Genomic DNA, 21,791 nt, shown 5'->3' with positions numbered 1-21,791 from the left:
CCAATCAAATATTTTCTTTGCTTTACATCTGTGATCCTCCTACAAAAGCCTCCCTCCTGCATTCCCCTCGTGGAGCTCCCAGATCTGGTTTGGAGCTGCTCAATTCATGAACTGTTTCTTCAAATAAACTCTAAAGTTTATCGTGCCTCAGTTTAACTTTCTTTAACAGCAAACACCTGCAAAGAACAGACAGTAAGATGCTTCTACTGTAAAATGTTGTGCAAACGTATTGTATTAGTCGGTTTTTGCACTGCTATAAAGACTGGGTAATTTATAAAGGAAAGAGGTTTAACTGACTCACAGTTCCACATGGCAGGGGAGGTCTCGGGAAACTTACAATCATGGTGGAAGGCTAAAGGGAAGCAAACACCTTTTTCACAAGGCAGCAGGAGACAGAAAAGCGAGAGCGCAGGAAAAACTGCCATTTATAAAACGATCAGATCTCTTAAAAACTCACTATCACGAGAACAACATGGGGGAAGCTGCCCCCAAGATGCAATAACTTCCCTCCCTCAACACACGGGGATTACAATTTGAGATGAGATTTGAGTGGGGACGCAGAACCAAACCACACCACATATCAACTGAACCAACTTAAAAATCCATTTTTGTTGACCTTGTGTCCTTCAAAACTCATTTAATAATCACTTAACTGCAGGTAATGAATGGTATGTTAGGTAGCACACCTGATACCGTAACAATACGTTAGCAAGCCTTGTAGAGATTATGACAAAAATCAATTTAGAGATGTTCACATAACTTTCTCAACAGCACACAAAAACTCAACAAATGAATAAACAAAATGCAGTACATACCAATGAAATGATATACAGGTAATGGTGTATATGAATGGAATACACAATGGAATATTACTTACCCATAAAAAGTAATGGAGTACTGATAATTACTACTGATTTAGAGGATGAACCTCTAAAACATGCTAAGTGAAAGAAGCCAGACACAAAAGAACAAATATTGAATTATTCAATTTTTAGGAAAACCCATCATAGATAAATTTATAGAGGCAGAAAGCAGATGAGTGGTTGCCGAGGATTGGTAGGGAGAAGGGAATGAAGAGCAACTGCTTAATGAATATGGGGTTTCCTTTTGCGGTGATGAAAATGTTTTAGAAACGTGATGGTTCATAAAACTGTGAACGTGCTAAACGCCACACTTTAAAATGGAAAATTTGGCCAGGCATAGGGGCTCATGTCTGTAATCCCAGAGCTTTTAGAGGCTGAGGTGGAAGGATTGCTTGAGGGCAGATTTGGCCTGCCTGTGCAAAATAGTAAGATCCTGTCTTTTAAGAAAAAAAATTAAAAAATTAGTCGTGTGCGGTGGCACATGCCTGTAAACCTAGGTACTCCACAGGCTAAGGTGGAGTTCAAGGCTGCAGTGAGTTAGGATGACACCACTGCACTCTAGCCTGCAGAAGAGTGGGGTACCCTGTCTTTGTAAATAATGTAATAAAATGAAAAATTGTTATAGGAATTTAATTTAAGAAAGAAAATTGGAAAAAAAAAACTCACTGGAGTTGGAAAAATCAGGAATAGCAGATTTTCAAAATTAGATTAAAAATAAGGGAAATATAAAAATAGCTTCAATCAAATGAAGCAGGAAGAAAATGAAAGAATATTAATGGGTACACCGGAGAGACGTAGGGGTATTACAACACATAATTTCCTCCTCTGAGAGGAAGTCAGCTGATTGTGTCTCAAAGAATTGCATTAAAAGAAAGTACAAAACCTTTTAAAACTTTAAAGATTTGGGGAAATTACCTGGTTCAATCTACTCAATCAGATTAATAAAGTACTGCATGATATTAGGTAATTTAGTCAATGCCACTCTTGAAATAACTAAATACAGAACCAATGCTTCAAATCCTGATCATCTGGTCCCAATAACAGAGATGCTTCTGGACTAAATTCAAGACAAACTTTTCTACTGTATCAAGGTCTCACAAAAATCTGTCTAGCTCAGAGCTAACATAAAAATCTTTTGCTATTTGGGTCTTGTACCTTTCAGCTTTAAGAAATGGGTATAAAACTGTGAAAAACAAAAAACAACATAAAAGACTCCCTCCCTTAGAAAAAATAAAGCAGCTTTGTGAGTGCCCAGGCTGTCTTATTCAGAGTATCCATGATATCTATAATTACTGGCACATGGTAGGCACTCCAATATTTTTAAGAGTATAAAAATTTTTGAAAAATGAGATGAATCATTTAAAACCTAAAATATATGGTGAAAAATACATGAGTCTTACGATACCCCCACAGGGAACATTACTTTTTGCCATTCCATAGCCTCTTAGCCTTTTGACTCTGTTTTCCAATTTCCTTTTCCTTTTTAATGTATCTTCATAAATTATGAAAGATTAGTTGGCAATGCTTAAGGCAGCAATCCATATTAAAACTTTGTAATTGTAACAAAACATCCATTAAGTTTATTTTTAAAGTCACTTTAAGCCAGTAGTATCTTATTTTTACTCCCTTTTGAAACAGAAGCCCCTTATAATGAGGATTTTGAGGAACCTGTCCTGTGTCCTTCTTACAAAGTTCCCATTGGTAATTCAGATTGAGAATCGCTGGACTGAACTCCTTTTATTGGTTCCAACTCTTCCTATGAAGAAATGCTAGTCTTTATTGAGCTGAGAAAACATTACAAGAATCTGTGAAATAAAGCTTCTAACACCTGTATAAAACTGAAAACCTTGTGACTTAATTGGTAAACAGCCAAGAAACACAAGAGACTACTAGCAGCCTCCAGAAAGAGGTACAGGTCAATGAAGTGACCAAAACCGGATGCTGATTTGCTGATTCTGCCAATTTCTTGTTAAATGGCTTTCAATAAGTGATTAACTTTTATTTTCTAAATTCAATGGAGATCTGCTGGTACTCTGTAAGTTACAAATGTAACTGCAAATTGGCCACAAGTCCAAAGGGTCTGGGCCTCTGCTATCAGCATCGACCTTTACGCTCTGGGAATTCATATTTTCATCTGTAAAACTGGGAACGATAAAGGGACTTATTCACTGAGCTGTTGTGAGAATAAATGAGCACATGAAACCATTTGGCAGTGCCTAGTACACAGTAGGCAATCTAATATTATTTATGTCATTGTATCCATATATATGGATACATACATATATATGGATACATACACATATATGGATACATACATATATGGATACATATATATATATGGATACATACATATATGGATACATACATATATATTGGATACATACATATATATGGATACATACATATATATTGGATACATACATATATATGGATACATACACCTGGCTAATTTTTGTATTTTTTAGTAGAGACGGGGTTTCACCATGTTGGCCAAAAAGAAAGAAAGGAAAAGTCCTATCAGTTAGACAGCAGTTCTGTATTATAGGCAATAACATTTTTTCTAAAAAAAAAAAAAAAAAAAAAGGTAGAGGATGATGGAAACCGCCCCTCCCACAAGCAAAACAGCTGGAGCTCTCAATCTCAAATTGCCAGTCCGTCACTCACATATTCAGATCTAGGGCCACTAATCATCATCCGTGGTCCCGAGCTGTGAGAGCAGTAGCAAACAAATGGGAAGAAAAAGAAAAGACACCGAACATCAAAGGGCTGGATAGGTTGTAAAAAACCAAAAGTACCTCTAGTATAGGGGACACTAAAACTTTACAAGTGAGTCAAAACGGCCCCCTATGGAGTTGAAATGCAACACTCAACTCCGTCCCCGCCTCTCGGAGCTCTCAGCCTACACGCTGCAGGGGCTTGAGCCACCGCCAACCTGGGGAAGACGCGACCCAGGTGCCCGCCCCAGGCCGGGGCGCCCAGAGCCAGCGCCAGGTGCAGACACCGCCCCGTCTCCGCGGAGCCCGGAGATGCCCATGCCGGCGCGGCGGCCGAGAACCCCGGCCAGCGGCTCTTCGGGACCCCGGTCCCGCCTGCGCCCTCCCCAACAGCCGGACACACTGTGACGACGCGGCCGGGCCCCGGGGCCCGCCCCCGGCCGGCGACCGCAGACTGCGCGGAGGCTGAGGACGTAGGTGGGCGTCCCCCTCCCCCGCCCTCCTCCATCCCTCCCCGAACCTGAGCCCCGGCTCCGTTCGCTTCCCAGCCGTCTCACCGGCCTCCCTCCCGCCTCTCCGCCGTACGCGCCCGCCTTCCGGCCTCCCAGCACTCAGTCCTGCCGGAGGCCGACGGGAACCGCCGCCTCCAGCTCGCGACTCCGCTTCCTCTCGGACTCCTCCTGCTGCCCCTCACCCCCGCGAGTGGCCAGGAGAAAGCCAGCTCGCCGCTGGGCCTCCTCCCACGCTTCCCCGCCGCGACCAATGGGCCCCCGCCGCCTGGAAGCCGCGCCCGCCCCCTGGCGGTGGAGGACCAAGTGGGCGGCCGGGCCTGCCGGAGGGAAGCGCCGGAGAGCGGAGGGAGGGGTCTGCGGTCCCGCCCGCCGCCCCCGGCCAGGCGCTGCACAATCTGAACTTGCCACGTGGGAGCTGCCGCGGCGGTAGCCCTGCGCCGGGTGGCACTACGAGAGGAAGAAAAATGTGTCACTGCTTTCTCCCCACCATTCACACGCACAAAATCTCAGCCTCAAGAGCAGAACATTTTAAATGACCCACCCATCTCAGAGATGCGCCAGCTAGGTCATCTTAGATATCTTGAGATACCTGAGATGGTCAGATCAACCAAGGACCTTGGGTTGTTTGCCGTTTGACTTCTTGAATCCTAGGAAACTGATTCTGAAAATCCTACTGTCCAGCGTCGTTAGAATTCTGATCACCTTTAATGCACCACGCAAGAAGAAAAGTAGTTCTTGCATTTTCCACGTCACGTTTATTTTTAAAATTATGACTACACAATAGTTAGAAATGTTTTTTCTCAGGACATTTTCCCACAATTGTGTTGATAATTGGGAAGTTAATTCAAATCTTACTATACAAGACCCGAGAATGCAAAATTATTTCATAATTCAGATCCATATTCTAAAATAATGAATATTATCTATTATTTGATAGAATATTGGGATCATCAGTGGTTGCAGAAATTAAATTGCATTTAACAGTAGAGTTTGACTATAGTGCGTTAATATAGAATTGATATTCTACCAAATTTTGGCTTTCCTCCAAAAATATAAAACACACTAACAATAACTATGAATTCTGGAGTTTGTATCTGTGGTCAGGGGAGAAAGCATGAAATGAATTCTCATTGTTTTCCTTGCACCAATATTATGCTATTTGTGTATTACTTAAATAAAAAAACTAAGACTCCAAAATTGAGTTTAAATATCTTGCTCAAAAATACAAGGTAGTAAATTATGAAGCTGGAATTCCAGCCTAGCTTCATGCAGCTCCAAACAAACAAAAAGGCACTTTGCTTATTATAGTACCTAAAAACCATAACACTTATTCTACACATGCCTCTCCTAGACTGCTACGTCTCACTGAAAGAATTTATGAAGCCTCTTGAGTAGGGAGTCCAAGGTGTATTTCTCAAAGAGCAATTTGCTCTGTAATCAAGCCAACCAGATTGGAAATTCCATGTGACATATTCTTATAGTACCACACCTGAAACAATTCCTGTGCATAAAGTCTAATGTGTTAGTAGCCTATTCTCCACTGACCATAAGATACAGCTTAGAACCCTTTGGTAGGTAATGAAATTAATAACAATGGGTCACAACCAACATTTTGTTGCTGTTGATTCACTGAAAAATAGAAAAAAAACAGAGTTCAAAGCATAAATTCAGGATAAGTATTCCTCATGAAACATTTGTCCCGTATCATGTGTGGGTGAGTGTCTGTGTGTCTATGTCCTGGCCTGGGATACAGTAGAAATTATATTAATATGGGTTTCAATTTTTTTAACATTGGTAAATCACTTCTTTAGGACTCCTGTTAATCAGCCTGTTCTTACACCGATGAAGGAGTAAGGATAACTTCCTACTTTTACTTGGCAGGAGGTAGCGCAGCCAGGAGAAGTAATCAGGATTAATGATTAAGCTTAATAAAACCACAAAGAGCTTGACAGCTCCAGGAGGTATAGGCCAAAGGTGTTGCTATTATAATAGATACTGATAATGTATATTTCTAAAGCCGATATTTATTGTATACTTATTGTGCACCAGGCACTTTTCTAAGCATTTTATGTATATATATATATATATAGACTTATTTAATTCTCACAATAATCCTGTAAATACAGAGGAGAAAAGTGAAACTTGCTCAGGGTCCTTCTGCTATGACCAGACAGAGCTAACTAGACATGTGCTGAACTTCAAAACCCAACTATTTTGTTGACTTGAAAAGAATATCCAGAGAGTGGGACATCCAGCTTCTGAGTGGCATCCTTCATAGCACAAGCAACGAAAGAGAGGATTAAATATGATGTTGAGAGAGGCAAGAAGATGTGTATTCAGAAGTGTGCCTAGTGCCACAACATGGAAAAGGCAGGCCAGCACAGGACTGGGCCTAATCTCCATGGTCTCTTCAGATGAAAGACAGGTCAAGCTGCTGGATTCTCTTATGCAGATGCCAGTAAGAACAAAGGCATCACCTGGGGAGAGGAGATATTGATGGAGTATTTGGAGAATCCCAAGGAGTACATCCCTAGAACAAAATTATCTTTGCCAACATTAAGAAGAAGGCAGAAAGAACAAGCTTATCTCAAAACAGCTACTAATGAGTAATAATTGGCCACTGCCTTATTTATTACAAAACAGAAACGTCTTATGACTTTTTTATGTGTACCATAATTTAATAGACCTCACACACCAGAATTCAGATCATGAATAACTGACAGAATATTTTGTTGGCCAGTCCTGATGCAAAACCAAGACTGGCTTGTTGTTAAATGAATATGTTCAGTTTTTTGAATTTTAATAGTAATTCCAATTCAGTAAACGCTATCACTGTTTACCCTTTCTAAAGACATGATTAGGCTTTATTAGTAATGTTCAACTTTTCACAAAGATGGTGAATGCCATCTTAAAATGTATTGGAGATTGGTTTTATATTTAGATTTATGTAACTGGTTATGTGAATATATTTAAATACTGGGGAAATTCCTTTACTATCTCAGAACCAAGCAAGATTCACCTGTGTTTTGTGTTCACCTCTTAAAGGCAAAGGTTGAAGATAAGGTAGCAATGTCTACTTTATATTTTTGGCCTTAACTATGCCAATCTAATTAGAATTCCTTGTGTTTAAAATGATTCCTTTTACTTATTGAAAGGCATTTTAGTGTGGTTTATGTGTAGTATCAAATAAAGATTATTTAACACTTCTCACATTTTACAGATGATCTGTAAGGTCACGTGCTTTTAAAATAGTAGCAAGATAAACTTCACTCTTGAATTATTTACAGTCTAAGTCAGACTAAGTTATATTTTAGGATTGTCTTTAAACAGCCATTCAGAGGCTGGGTGCGGTGGATCATGAGGTCAGGAGATCGAGACCATCCTGGCTAACACGGTGAAACCCCATCTCTACTAAAAATACAAAAATTAGCCAGGCGTGGTGGTGGATGCCTGTAGTCTCAGCTAATGGGGAGGCTGAGGCAGGAGAATGATGTGAACTAGGGAGGCGGAGCTTGCAGTAAGCTGAGATCGCGCCACTGCACTCCAGTCTGGGCGACAGAGCGAGACTCCGTCTCAAAACAAACAAACAAATACAAAAAACAGCCATTCAGAAACAGAAAAATGTAGAACTGCTGTGTATTTGTGATTGGGAATGGTGCTTTTGCCAACTTAAAACGATTAAAGTAGAGGAGATATACACGAATTTTTAAATTATGTATGATCATAAGACTTAATTAAAAACAAAACCGCAGATCATGATTAAAAAGAATGTTCATTCTCTCTTCAATAGGTGCCATATTTTATATAAAACTCTATTACTGTAACTATATAAGAATATATATAAAACATATGTAAGAATTAGGTAATATTGTTAAATACAAAATTTACAAAAAACCTCAGAATTTTAATTGCACCCACTCTCAAGAAGAAGAATCCACTTGGTATCATTTTTCTGTATATGGAATAGTAAATTATATGCAAATATGGCTACCAACAATTCCCTCATTCTTTTAAGTTCATGCCACTTTGTTTTTTGCTATCAAGAGGTCAATCTATATCCTCTCCTCTTGGACCTAGGCTTGCCCCAGGACTTGTTCTGAACCACAGAATGCATGGAGGAGATCTTATGTGACTTATGGGCTTAGGCCTTAAGAGACCTTGCAGCTTCCATTTTCACTGTCTTGGGGATCTAGTCACCATATAGGAAACTCAGATGACTACTGAATAATGAGAAACTACATGCAGAAAGAGAGAGGTCTACCTCTCTCTCTCCCCACACATGTCTCTCTATCCACACCATCCCAGCCACTTCCCCTGAGGCACCAGCCATATAAGTAAAGTCATGTTGCATGTTCTAGCTCCAGCTAAGTTCCTACCTGAGTACATCACGTAACTCCAGACAGTACCACATGGAGCATAACTGCCCAGCATAGACCAACAAAGCCACAGACACTTGAGAAATAACATACTTAAAAAAAAAAGTTACTAAGTATTGTGGTAGTTTGTTACATAGCAATAAATAACTGACTCAGGGAAGAAAACATCTGTCGGGGGAAAAAAAGTAGACCAACTCTGGGGGTAGGATTACTTTAAAATATTCAAGCATGTTTATATTGGATTATAAACTCAAACCTGTGGCAAGATGGCCAGAAACTTGCCTAACTTTTGAAGAATATAGCAGAAGAGAGAAAAAAAAAGAGAGAGGTAAAATAATAAAACCAAAAGTAAACATGTCAAATTTTATATCTATATGGGTTAAAATATCACAATAAGTGTTGCTTGAAAACTATTATTCACACTTTTTATAAAAATGTGAATTTAAAACCCTTAAACTTCATCCTTGCCTGTAAGGGCAAAATAGTACAGTTCAAAAAGCTGGAGTGCTCAAAGATTTCATGGCGCTGTATTTGATACATTAGCAACACAGCCTGTAAAATGTGGTTTAATTTACTATGAAATATGTATGACACAGTAGAATGGCATTATAGCAAATGTATCTTTGCATAAAAAAGACTCTAAGTTTTTAATCTATTACTTTTCTAGTAACATACAAGAAAATTCTAGATGCCATAAAAATTTGAATTTTTAAATGAATTGAATAAAAAATAAATATTCAGATAAATTTAACTTTTGATTTCACTCCATAGGGGATTCTAGTTTTGATTTGATGTTTTAATAGGTCTTTCAGTGTGGGAAAATTTAGCGTTTTTGTCTTGTTATAAATCATATTAAATGATATACTGTATATGGTAAACCACATCTAAAAAATGTATTGGAATCATGACTACAAAGTAACTTCCCTTTCCTTGAAATTATGCACAAATGTGAATTATAAACAATTATTAAGGTTACTAGTGGCTTCCTCTGAAGACTAATTTATGATTCTGTCATAAAATATTACCCTCTAGAAAAATTTCTGACTCAGCATCATATTCTACAGAATACTTTTTTTGAAGTCTCATATGGCAGTGTTAACTGTTGGTAATGCCAAACAATGATGCAGTAACCATGGATTCACCTAAACACACCACACACACACACACACACACACACACACACACATCTTGCATATACATAATACACACATAGTGTATAAGGTATTTAGAAATTTATATTTATCAGATTTTGTAGAAAATACTTTACGTTTTTCACTGCCACAGAACAAATGGGAAAATCTGACTACACCCCTAACATTCATATAAATCTAAGTAAGTACAATGAGTAAGCTTCACATTAAGTCATCTAAAAACACTTCTATCCACATTCCATTTTTTAAAAAGTCTACCAAAAAACTCTCAGAGAAGAAGCAACTGAACAAATACTGAACAAAGTGTCTGTTTTCCTACAACATAATTGCTTAAGTCTGTAACTTCAGTTCTTTATTAAAAACTGACTATGGGAACCCTTTAAGCACAAAAGGACTCACTGTGACAATGGCATTTTTACTAAACATTAAGATCTCAAGTTATATTAAATTGGAATGCATTGTTTGCTTTGAAAGGCAAAACAGTAGAAATATGAGTAACAAAACATCATTCAGTTGTTAGTATTGCATAAAGACCTGTTCTCTGGTGAATTTCATGGTCACTACAGATAGTTCAGCAACACACTCCAGCAGGCCAAAATCCCATGTGGTCATAACAAGTCTAAGAAATATACAATAGAAAAACACAAAATAGATAGATAGACAGATAGATAGATAGATAGATATACACACTGCATATTGTCATTGCAATCTTTGTGTGCTTTTTCATGTATTATATAGTCTCATAAATTTGTTGCATATTTTTCCTAATATGATTGATTTCAATAATACTTGTTTCAAGGAATTAGATGGAAACATTGGAATTCTAGACAATGACATTGACCTTCAAAACTTACAGGCTGGCAGTGTTTTAGGTACAACAATGCTTTTCCTTAATATACCTGTGACCTAGATAGGAAGCTAGAATCAGCCTACCCTTCCAAATATGTTTCACTAACTGCATTTCCAATTCTAGGTCAGTCTCCCACCCCTCAGCGCCACACAAAAGGTACCATATCTGTACTGTCTTGAACTTGCTTCCTGATTAAATAGGAAAGGTTACTTATGAAACCCTAAGCCGCTCATTTTTTGCACTTTTATTTTGAAATATTTTCTGTAGAACTGTTGTGGCCTTGCTGAGGCTTGGACATATTTTTAAGTGTAATTTATTTACTCAGAGAAGCTCTGCTCAAATATAGCATCTGGTATTTCATAGCGTTTTATCCAATAGTCAAATTTTCCATCTCTATTCATGAAGCCAAAACCAAGAAAACTGCTCACTTTACTTTGAAAAATCAAGCATGGGGAATTAACTAACCTTCGGATTCTATAGATTCCAGGATAACCTCACCTTCTGAAATTCCCCATCTCTTCTATACCTCCAGACCTCCCTGCCCCCCATCATTGTTTAACTCATTGCAAGGGTTGAGGTGAGAGGGTTGGACTTGAAGTCAGACAGATGAATTTGGATCCTGGCTACATCTATTAATTAATGATTCTAAGTGACCTCAGCCCAGGTGCTTAGTCTGTCTAAACCAGTTCTTCCCTGTAAACGAGAACAATAGCAATCCTCTCACAGATTTTTAGTTTGTCCCATTTTGTTTTGGTATTGGAGAATGTTTAGTATAGTTTTTAGTATTGGGGGTGAAATTCATTTACCACATCAGATCTGTGGTCCCAGATAATTCTTAAATGCCATTACCCACCCGCCCCTGATTTGCATGCAAAACTTTGGTGAAGTATCTGCTTATCAGTTCAAGCTGCCAGGTGTCTTAGAACTCGTTTGCATGATCTTACTTCAGCACTAAAACGCGGGACTCATTTTGCAGAATTTTTTATTTTATTTTATTTTTTGCTTGTGTTTTTTTTGTTGTTGTTGTTTTGTTCTTTTCTACACTACCCTTCACACACAGCATGCACTGATTCATAGGAACCAACATCTTCCACCTCCTCATTTCCATTGCTTCCATCCAGCCCCGCAGAACTATCATCTCTCCATCACCATTGGTACACCTACTGAGTGCTCATACCCATTATTGGTCCATTTGCCCTCTTCCAGGACTCCAGAGGCCACATGCTTCGCTGTCTGCACCTGTATCTGAACAACCTAGGCTGCTTACTCTCCCGAATCCTTAACTCAGATGACAGATCCTCTCACAGTTTCTCACAGTTCCTTGAGGGAGACAGAACTTTTAATTGGAGCTTCTCATTCATGGTAGATCTCACCAAGGGTTTAACACATGATTCCATTTTCATGTTTCTCACTTGTTATCTTTGAGCATTTACTGAAACAGTGATGAAATATTTCCAGCATCTGAATAGAAGCAGGTACGCAGACGACTTCTCCACATGTCTATTAAATTAATAAATTAATTTGCTATACAGGACAATTTGGAATCATACATGACCCCTGAAAATTTTAAATGCATCTCACTTGCAAGAGAATACACACCTCCTGGCAACCACTAACCTGTTATCCATCACTATCATTTTGTCATTTTAAGAATGTTATAGAATGGTATCATGCAGTATGTAGTCTTTTGGGATTGGCTTTTTTCACTCAGCATAATTCCCTTAAGATTCACCAATTTGTTATCCTCAAGGCTAGGAGAGAAGAGAGAAGAAAGTGGGTGTGTTTTCAAAGGGGCATCATGAGGGATCCTGGTGGCAATAGAACAGTTCTGTGTCTCAGCTGTGGTGGTGGATACACAACCAACACAGGGGATCAAATTACATAGACCAAAATCATACACACAAATCAGTGCTATTAAATCTGGGGAAATCTGAATAAGACAAGTGGATTTTTTCTATGTGGGAATCCTGGTTGTTATATTGCACAATAATGTTATGTTACCACTTGAAGAAACTGGATAAAGGGTACATAGATCCATCACTGCTTAGAATTACATGTGAATCTACAATGATCTAAAAATAAAGAGCTTAATTAAGAACACACCAGAGGGACTTACGACTAGCAGAGTAAGACAGCATACTTGAAGAATCGTGTGATTTGAATGTCAGTTTTTGACAGAGCTTAAGGGATTTTGCACCTGCCATTTTAAAGATTTCAGATAGTACATATTATGCAAGGTGCCTGGGGCAATTGCCCCGTCAGCCTGTAACATAAAAATGGTTCTGCTATTATCCATAGAGCCAAATTTCTACAAACATCCCAAGGGAATAAAATATGTATTAGTTTACTAGAACTGCCATAACAAATTACCACAAACTAGATGGTTTATACAGCAGAAATTTACTGTTTCACTATCCTGGAGAACAGAAGTCTGAAATCAAGATGTTGGTTGGGCTAAGTTCCCTTTGGAGGCTCTAGGGGAGAATCCTTCCCTGCCTCTTAGAGCTTCTGGTTGCTCCAGGAATTCCATGGTGGCAATGCAGGCTCTCTAGGCTTGTGGATGCATCATGACAATCAATGCATCCATCTTCACATGACCTTCTCCTCTCCTGTCTGTGTCTTCTCCTTTCCTGTGTCTTATAAGAATACTTGTCGGCTGGGCACGGTGGCTCACGCCTGTAATCCCAGCACTTTGGGAGGCCGAGGCGGGTGGATCACGAGGTCAGGAGATTGAGACCATCCTGGCCAATATGGTGAAACTCTGTCTCTACTAAAAATACAAAAATTAGCCCGGCATGGTGGTGCATGCCTGTAATCCCAGCTACTCAGGAGGCTGAGGCAGGAGACTCACTTCAACCAGCGAGTCGGAGGTTGCAGTGAGCTGAGATCGCACCACAGCAATCCAGCGTGGTGGGTGACAGAGCGAGACTCTGTCTCAAAAAAAATGATAATAAAGAATCTTACCATTGGATTTAGGGTCCACCTGGGCAATCCAGGATGATCTCATCTCAAGCCCCTTAATTTAATTACTTCTGCAAATAACCTTTTTTTTTTTTTTCAAATAAGGTCACCTTTAAAAGTTCGAGGAGTGAGGACGTGGACATATCTATGGACATATGTTTTGCATGTGGGGTGGGGGGGCAGGAGTGGGGAGGGCACCATTCAACCCACTACAATGAATAATAATCAATTCATCAATTTATTATTTCAAGAAATGTTCTTTGAGCCCTTAATAGGAATGTGGCACCATCCTATGAAAGACAGTCCATACACTATGATATCTGAATAGTTTGTAAGTCACATTGAGGGGACATGTCAAAGCTTAAGGATAGTAGATAGAAAGAATGCATAAGTACAAGTGAGGACAGTGGTCGAGGCAGTAGATCAGAGAAGGCTGATCTATTGTAAACTAGATTTAGGTAGATTTTCCAGGGGCCTTATGAAAGCAAGTTAGCTTGAGATGGACCTGAAAGGTGGTGGATTGCATTTTGGTCTTAAGGAATAAAGGCAGTGTGGTGGAAATAACCACTGTGTTCAAATGCAAGTACGCAGAAAATAAAAATGGATAGGACAATGTCTAATATTGCATTATATGACTAGAACATTTACATTGAGGCTAGATGCCAAAGGTCATCTAAAGAAGCTTAAGAATAGGGAAACCAGCCAGGCATGGTGGCTTAGTAATCCCAGCACTTTGGGAGACCAAGGCAGGCGGATCACCTGAGGTTAGGAGTTCGAGACCAGCCTGGTCAACATGGTGAAACCCTGTCTCTACTAAAAATACAAAAATTAGCTGGGTGCAGTGGCAGGTGCCTGTAATCCCAGCTACTCAGGAGGCTGAGGCAGGAGAATCACTTGAACCCTGGAGGCAGAGGTTGCAGTGAGCCACGATCTCACCATTGCACTCTAACCTGGGGGACAAGAGTGAGACTTCGTCTCAGAAAAAACAAAAAACAAAACAAAACAACAAACAAAAAAACCCAAACAAACCATGGGAGGTTTCTTAACCAGCAGTGTCACTGATTGATTGTATTTGCGGAACTCTGGCAGGGAACCGTCCAAAGGGAGGGATCAGCTAGGGAGTTCTGGCATAGAGCAGGTAAGAAGAGATAAAGATCTGAGTTTAACTAGGAACAACTGGAATGGAAGAAACTGAAGAATATGGGTGATACCCAGAGGCAGGCTTCATGAGCCCAGGAGCAGTTCAGCAGCTCTGAACTTAGAAGCATCCTAATCTCAGAAGGGCCCTGCTTGACTTTTAACGCTCTGTGTCATCATCTCAAAATTCTTAATAATTTTCTCTTTGAATCTGTGCTTTGTAAGTAAAACCTAACGGGACCATGGGGGAGGCTTGGAGCTACTGCTCACATACAATCTCACTCCCACAATCTCTTCTCCCCAAAACAGGTTCTCTGGTTCCAACCTTACCATTTCCTGATGTCCTAAACCCTGTCTGACTTCCTCCTCCCTACTCCAGCCTAGTGTTTATTGCTTCCCTATGCCTACGGTGGGGCTTGGTGCAGGCATGGGGAGGATCACAGTTGGGCATGCATGTCTTGTGGCATCGCACAGGAGGGCCTAGAGGCAGGTGTTCTAGCCCTAGATGGTGGGGCCTTGTTGTGCTTAATGGGCAATTCTATGGGAGTGAGCTTCTTGTCCTTCCCCAATCCAGATACTGAGCACATCCTGGCAGGGAAGTTGCAATCATGTGGGTTCCTGTTCCCTGGGAGTTGGGCAGAGGACTTTGAGTCCTGGAATGTGATCCAGAAGATAGCAGAGGGGAAATCCAGCCATCAGTTACCTTGGGAAGGGCCTGCAAGACCTTATGCCTAAGGAAGTGGGACATTAAATCTCAAATAAAAAACACCATGACAGATGAAAAGAGAAAGACCATGGTAAGATCATTTAGGTCCTTTAACAGTATCTTTCTTTCTGCTTTTTGCATAAAGGTCTTGCATTTTCATTGTGCACTGGGGCCCCACAAATTATGTAGTCTTTTTAAAGGAAGTCTTATAAAGGAAGAATAAACAGGATTTGTAATTCAATGTGAAAATCGTAGAGACAAAATTTATCGAGATTATGACCCTGGATGGCAGAGAAAGCAGAAAGCACTATTGCCAAAAATTACCATTCAGAAAGAGAGCTAATCCCCAAGGAAGGTGACGAGTTGCTATGGTTTGGATATGATTTGTTTGTCTTCACCAAATCACAGGTGGAAATTTGATCCTGTGTGGCTGTGGTGGGACCTAGTGGAAGGTGTTTAGATCATGAGGGCGGATCTCTCATGAATGACTTGGTGCTGTTCTCACAATACTGAGTTTTTGCTCTCTTGAGATAGGATTGGTTTTGATGGGATTGGATTAGTTCCAGGATCTCAGGTTTGGTCTCTCTTTGCTCATGCCTACTTCCCCTTTGACCTTCTCCACCATGTTTTGACACAGCACAAAAGCCCAGGCCAGAAGCCAAACCAGATCCCTGCACCATGCTTTTTTTTTTGAGACAGTGTGTTACTCTGTTGCCCAGACTAGACTGCCGAAAGGTAGTGGCAAGATCATGGTTCACTGCACCCTCACCCTCAAACTCCTGGGTTCAAGAGCTCCTCCTGCCTCAGCCTCCCAAATTGCTTGGACTATAAGCATGCACCACCATGCCTGGCCAAATCTTAAATTTTTTGTAGAGATAGGGTCTCACTATGTTGCCCAGGCTGGTCTTGAACTCCTAGCCTCTATCAGTCCTCCCACCTTGGCCTCCCAAAACACTAGGATGACAGGTGTGACCCACCATGCCTGGCCCATGCTTCTTGTACAGCCTGCAGAACCATGAGCTAAATAAATCTCTTTTCTTCATAAACTACTCAACCTCGGGTATTCCTTTACAACCACACTAAATGGACTAAGCCATACATCCTGTTAGAGGTGTGTTAAATTGTGAACTTGTGTAAACCCTAGGTTACCAGGACTAACATTTGGGTTCTGCTTCCTGAGTAGACCAATATATGTTCCTCATGCTTGGCTTTCAAGCTGCGGGGCTCCCACCTTACCCCTGGGCAGTCCTCCTTCCACCAAACATTCCACTCTCCCAACTCCCCAGATGCTGCTCTTTGCATGTGGTGTAAAGAAGCGGATTTAGCTCAGGATGGGTCATGGGATGTCTCAAGAATGAAAGACTTGCTTAAGGGGCTGTTGTGACATATGTATTTTACTGTCAAGCATTTCAGCCTTGAAAGTGTGAGAAAATATTTGTTTTAGTTTGAGATAAATTCTAGGGTAACCAGTTCCCCCAATCAGAAATTCACAATTTAGGGATTGTCTGCTCACATTTGAGAAAAGTTATCCCTTAGGTGAAGCTATGGCACAAGTGCTTTCAATATCTGTATCTCCCATCAACACCAAAGGCTTTCCTGAGTAGTATAATAAAGGTTAGATATTGTTTTATTAAATTAATGCTCCTGATATGTATATATAAAGGTTAGATATTGCCTTATTAGTGAAATTAGTGTTTTTGATATATAGAGAATATATATATTAGACTATATATATAGAACATATATAGGATATATTCTAAATATGTTCTATATATATTCTCTCTATAGTCTAATATATATATTCTATGTATATGCTGTATTTTGAGATATATATTTCAAAACACACATATATATATGAAAAAATTTTTAGAATACTTTCTCTCTCTTGCATGAACAAGATATAAGAGTCTTGTAAGGTTTTATCCTTAAGGGTAATCCCTGAAGGTACTGCCTCTAGAATGTTCCTGCCAGAATATTGTTTCAGTATCAAATGTACCTCTCATGCAAGTTGTGTTCAAATCTCTTCAGGGTCCAGAGAACTGGAATTTCATAGAGTTTATAGAATAAGCTGTATGAGTGGTTTTATGCTGTTTTGTGCCCATCTGCTAATAAATATTTGTTTAATATGTGTGTTTGTAGCAGATTTTAATTTGAGACTCATTTTTATCATAAACCATTAGCAAGTTTGTACATATTAGTTAACCCTCAACCACCTCTATTGGCAGCTAACATTAACTACCACAATTAAGCTAAAAGTTGTAATGAGCAAATTGGTTTAGGACAGGTTTAACCCATCCATGAACTCACATCTCAGCCATATACAGACGTTCAAGGGGCAGACATTATTCCCTTAGGTGTGTTGCTATTCCATATATAACGGAAATTTGTGAAGTGAGTTTCACAAAGGAAAGCCAAAGAATTTGTCTTTAAGATTTAAAAAGGAAATCCAAGGAAAGGATGGATTATCTTGGCTCTGAAAAGATCTTTGCAGAAATGTCAAAGTACAATAACTAGAAAGAAGGAAAATAGGAAATGCCAAAAAAGAAACTTAATTTCCTGGAGATGTTGACCTGCCTTTGTAAAAAAGAGGCACATGAAGATTTTTTAAAAACACAAAGGAAGTCTGGAAATATGCAATACACAATTACTTTTTAAAAAGTTTTCCTATTAGTTTCTTTTCTTTTCAGTTATACCTTTTCTCCCATGTACATTACATGGGAGAAACCATGGGATTCTCTTCCCAGAAAATGTTTGGAAGAAAACAGATTGAGATGCTCATCCCAACAAAGATGCCATCTACTCTGCAAGAAGCACCAAGCATTTCCTGAGACCCCATGGTTTCCCTTAACACATTAAACTTTCTTAGAAGGAAGTTATATTTCAAAATAGCATGTTTACTTCTTGAAATGCTGATCATTTCAAAAGGCATATAAACTTTCTGAAGCCCATCAACGGACATCAGATTATAATCACCTGAGCTACTCTTCCAATTACCAAAGGGCTGCTAACCAAAGCACCTTATTGGCCAGGTCCCCTTCCATATAATTAATTTTTTTGTCTAAAGACTAACATGGCTTTCCTAAGACAGAATGAATTTAATGAACTGGGAGAAAGACAGTTTCTTGTATAATATTGTTCAAGTACTTCTCCCCTACATATAATGCAAGAGATATAACTGTGTTCAGAATTCCATCTTATAGGGTTAGCATTTGAAGGAACTTTCATAAAAGCCCTACTTAGAAGGCTATATCGTTGGTTATTTGTACACATTTGACCACCCGAACTGATAAAATGTTACTAAGCATACCTAAAATGTTTTGTTTTCATTTCTTAATCTAGAAAAACTTCAGGACTTTAAAAGTTTATCCCATAACACTTTTATACTTGTGGCATAGTCATTTTTCATGGTAAAGTTTCAGTGACCTTAAATGGTCATTTGAATGACATTTAATATGCAATTCTATTATTTTCTACTGTTTCCCCCCATGTTCTATATGTAAAAAGGGAAAGATACAATAATCTGAGCCCTTTCTTAAGATCTAGTTTCTGGGGTTCATTTTATCACAGTTATCTGCTACTTCCTCATTCGGAACCACTCATCAAGGTCAGTAGATTTTATTCGTTGTCACCACCATCATAAACCAACTTTGAGCCTATTTTGACTTCCTGTTCAAGATAAGAGATCAAAAATATTTTCACCTTGGTTCCTTCTGAGCAAGTTACAATTTGACAAAATGAATTCATTAAGGGGTTAAGAGAAAACAAAATTGAATAAAGAAAAGTAACAGAAAGATAGAAGGAGAAGCTATTGTATGACAAAATGGCTTTTTAAAAAACGAGCGAGGTGAACCTATACGTGGACTTGGCTAGAAAAAGTTTTCAGGACAAACATCCAAGGAAAGAAGTCAGAGACACTCAACCTCTGGTGCCTGTGTTCTCCCTGTAGCTAGATAAGGTGGGTCACTGGGGATCTCTGTTCCCCCGGAGACTGCTTTCTAGTTTTCTTTTTGAGTTTATGCTGTTGTCTGTCACCTGGTTCTGTGCTGGTCTCCAACTGTGTGACTCTCACTTTCCTCAGAGCTCTTTGCCCCATCTGTTTATTTTTTTGTCTCCCTTTTTTCCTTTCTTATAACTATATTTAATGTTTTACCTCCTTTTACTCCTTGATTTCTCTTTCCCGCTACTGCAAAAATTTTCCTATACGCCCAGTTAATTCTGAGCCTACGGAGAGGGGAAATCCCTATTTCGGAGGACTGTTATCATTGGACATTAATGTGATTTCATCTTTCAGTGACTTGGCTTCTTCACTACTGGGCTCGGATAACATCTTGTACTAATCTCTGTGGCAGCCACATGGCCTTTGATGGTTGTGCCATCTTATAAAGTGTTCATTTATGTCATGTCTGTCTTGCTCTCTGCCCATCATAAAAGTCCCTTTTGAAAAAAAAAAAATCCTAACTGCCCATACTCCAATGCATTCTCCACCGTTCTAGTTTGAAATTTCAGATAAATAACTTCATCTTAGTTGGTTAGTGGTACAGATGTAATCAATCAATGCACCCAACTCAATACGTATGTAATCCAATTTCCCAGGTGCTGACTGATGGCTCCCTTCCCAGAAGTGGGTTACTATTCTAGTAGGATGGAATTTTCTTCCTCCTTCAACTTCTTTGTCTTTTTCATTCAAATCCCTTGAAGTCTTTAAGCAAAGAATGATGATAATTAGCAGAAGAAAGTTCTGTCTTTTAGTTACTTCAATCTAATGCCTGTGAGAATTTATTAACTGAACAAATGTTTATTGAATATCTACTTGTGTGCCAGGTACAGTTCTGAGATTTGGGGATTTGGAGAGAAACATGAAAAGTCCATGTCCTCAAAGAGCTTACATTAAAATTGGGGAGAACTGAGGGTAAAAGGGGTCCCAAAGTTGTAGGTTCCAGCGTAGGAGGCTTTGATAAACTTTGCAAGTTCAGAAATAGAGATTAAGACCCATACATGGAAGAGATCTAATTGAAAATGAAGGTGGAAGGGTGGCTCAGGGAAAGAGTCTTCTGGGTCCTGAAGGAAGGTTAACTTGTCATTGATCTAAGTGTGTATTAAGGGAAGAGTAAATACAAATTTATATCATCTTCTGGACTCTAATTCTACTCTTGGTTTACACAGTTAGAATTTTTTGAAAGGCAATGGATTAAGCTAACACAGTGTATCTTTCTAACCCTCAGAAATCAAAATAGAAAGGGATTTTATAATATCAGAGAAGGTTAGATTTTAGTAACAAACAGAAAAAAGAATTGTTATCTCATAGCATGTGTCTACTTATAAGGAAAGATGAAATTAAGTTTAAAGTATATAACCAATCAGAAGGTTTATTCTAATCATAAACTATGCTAATTTATTAGAATTGCTTGAAGTTATGATTTTTATAAGTTTTGTTTTCTGCTTCCATATGGAAGAAATAAAAAAAGAAGGGGGGAAAGAGAGGTTAATAACGCCTACAATTTCCTTTTAGTAATCAATAAGTTTCATTTCACTGATAAAATATTTCAATACATACAGACACACACACACACACACACACACACACACACACACACACATATATCTTTTTTTTAAACACCAACTGCAGCAGGGAAATTGGTATGATGACCTCCACTTTATTGAAACCTGAGGATGGCACTGTCCCTGCTGACCTGAATTTCTGCTCTTTAAAGTTGAAATCCAAGAAAATCTCCAAAATAAGCAATTAACATTTTTTCATTGTTTCCAATAATACCTTAATAAAATACAAATATGTCCTGAGAAATATCACCACTAAAATGTAATTTAAAGTAATTTATCAGATTTGTTTTAACCCTATTATACATAAAAGAGCAAATTCACATCAAAATAGATGGAAAATAGCAGTACGGTGGTGAGGTGTTTTAATTAGATATCTCCAAAAAAATTAAGAATCAACCTGTGTAAATGTAATTGATGCTGATATAAACTTGTTTATATCCATTCTATATCTGTATTTATATCTATCTCTATGTCTTTTCTTTTTGCCTGAAAGGAAAAGTATAGAAGAAGTCACAAAGGAAGACTAAAAGCTACCTTACCATCTATTTTAAAGAATTTGAAGGAATATCATAGACATAGTTATAGCTTGCATCCCCACTGCACATCCTAATTTGTGTATGTGTGTGTGTGTGTGTGTGCATTGCTTCCTATGCCTAATATTTATTTATTTGCCCTACATTTGACACATATATATATAATGCCTAATTTTTTTTTTTTTTTTTGAGACGGAGTCTCGCTCTGTCGCCCAGGCTGGAGTGCAGTGGCCAGATCTCAGCTCACTGCAAGCTCCGCCTCCTGGGTTTACGCCATTCTCCTGCCTCAGCCTCCCGAGTAGCGGGGACTACAGACGCCCGCCACCTCGCCCGGCTAGTTTTTTGTATTTTTTTAGTAGAGACGGGGTTTCACCGTGTTAGCCAGGATGGTCTCGATCTCCTGACCTCGTGATCCGCCCGTCTCTGTCT

General features: G+C 39.1%; 1 protein-coding gene across 4 annotated transcripts in view; it reads right to left on the bottom strand.

Annotated features, from left to right (window-relative positions):
* FAM3C (FAM3 metabolism regulating signaling molecule C) overlaps positions 1-4,307 on the bottom strand; it is a 47,846-nt gene extending 43,539 nt beyond the window's left edge. Inside the window, exons 1-2 of one of the 4 annotated variants that reach the window (XM_021936207.2) lie at positions 4,135-4,246; positions 3,528-3,570 (exon numbers count right to left, since the gene is read on the bottom strand). The gene's annotated coding sequence lies outside the window, so the exon portion shown is untranslated. Of the gene's footprint in view, positions 1-3,527; positions 3,571-3,658; positions 3,731-4,097 lie in introns of those variants that run through there. The other 3 variants (XM_003896509.4, XM_009203768.3, XM_009203769.4) reach the window with 3 other exon arrangements.
* Between the last annotated feature and the right edge of the window lie 17,484 nt (positions 4,308-21,791).

The sequence above is a fragment of the Papio anubis genome, chromosome 4, assembly GCF_008728515.1.
Source record: "Papio anubis isolate 15944 chromosome 4, Panubis1.0, whole genome shotgun sequence".
Classification (NCBI taxonomy): Eukaryota; Metazoa; Chordata; class Mammalia; order Primates; family Cercopithecidae; genus Papio; species Papio anubis.
This window is presented reverse-complemented; position numbering and strand designations above follow the sequence as displayed.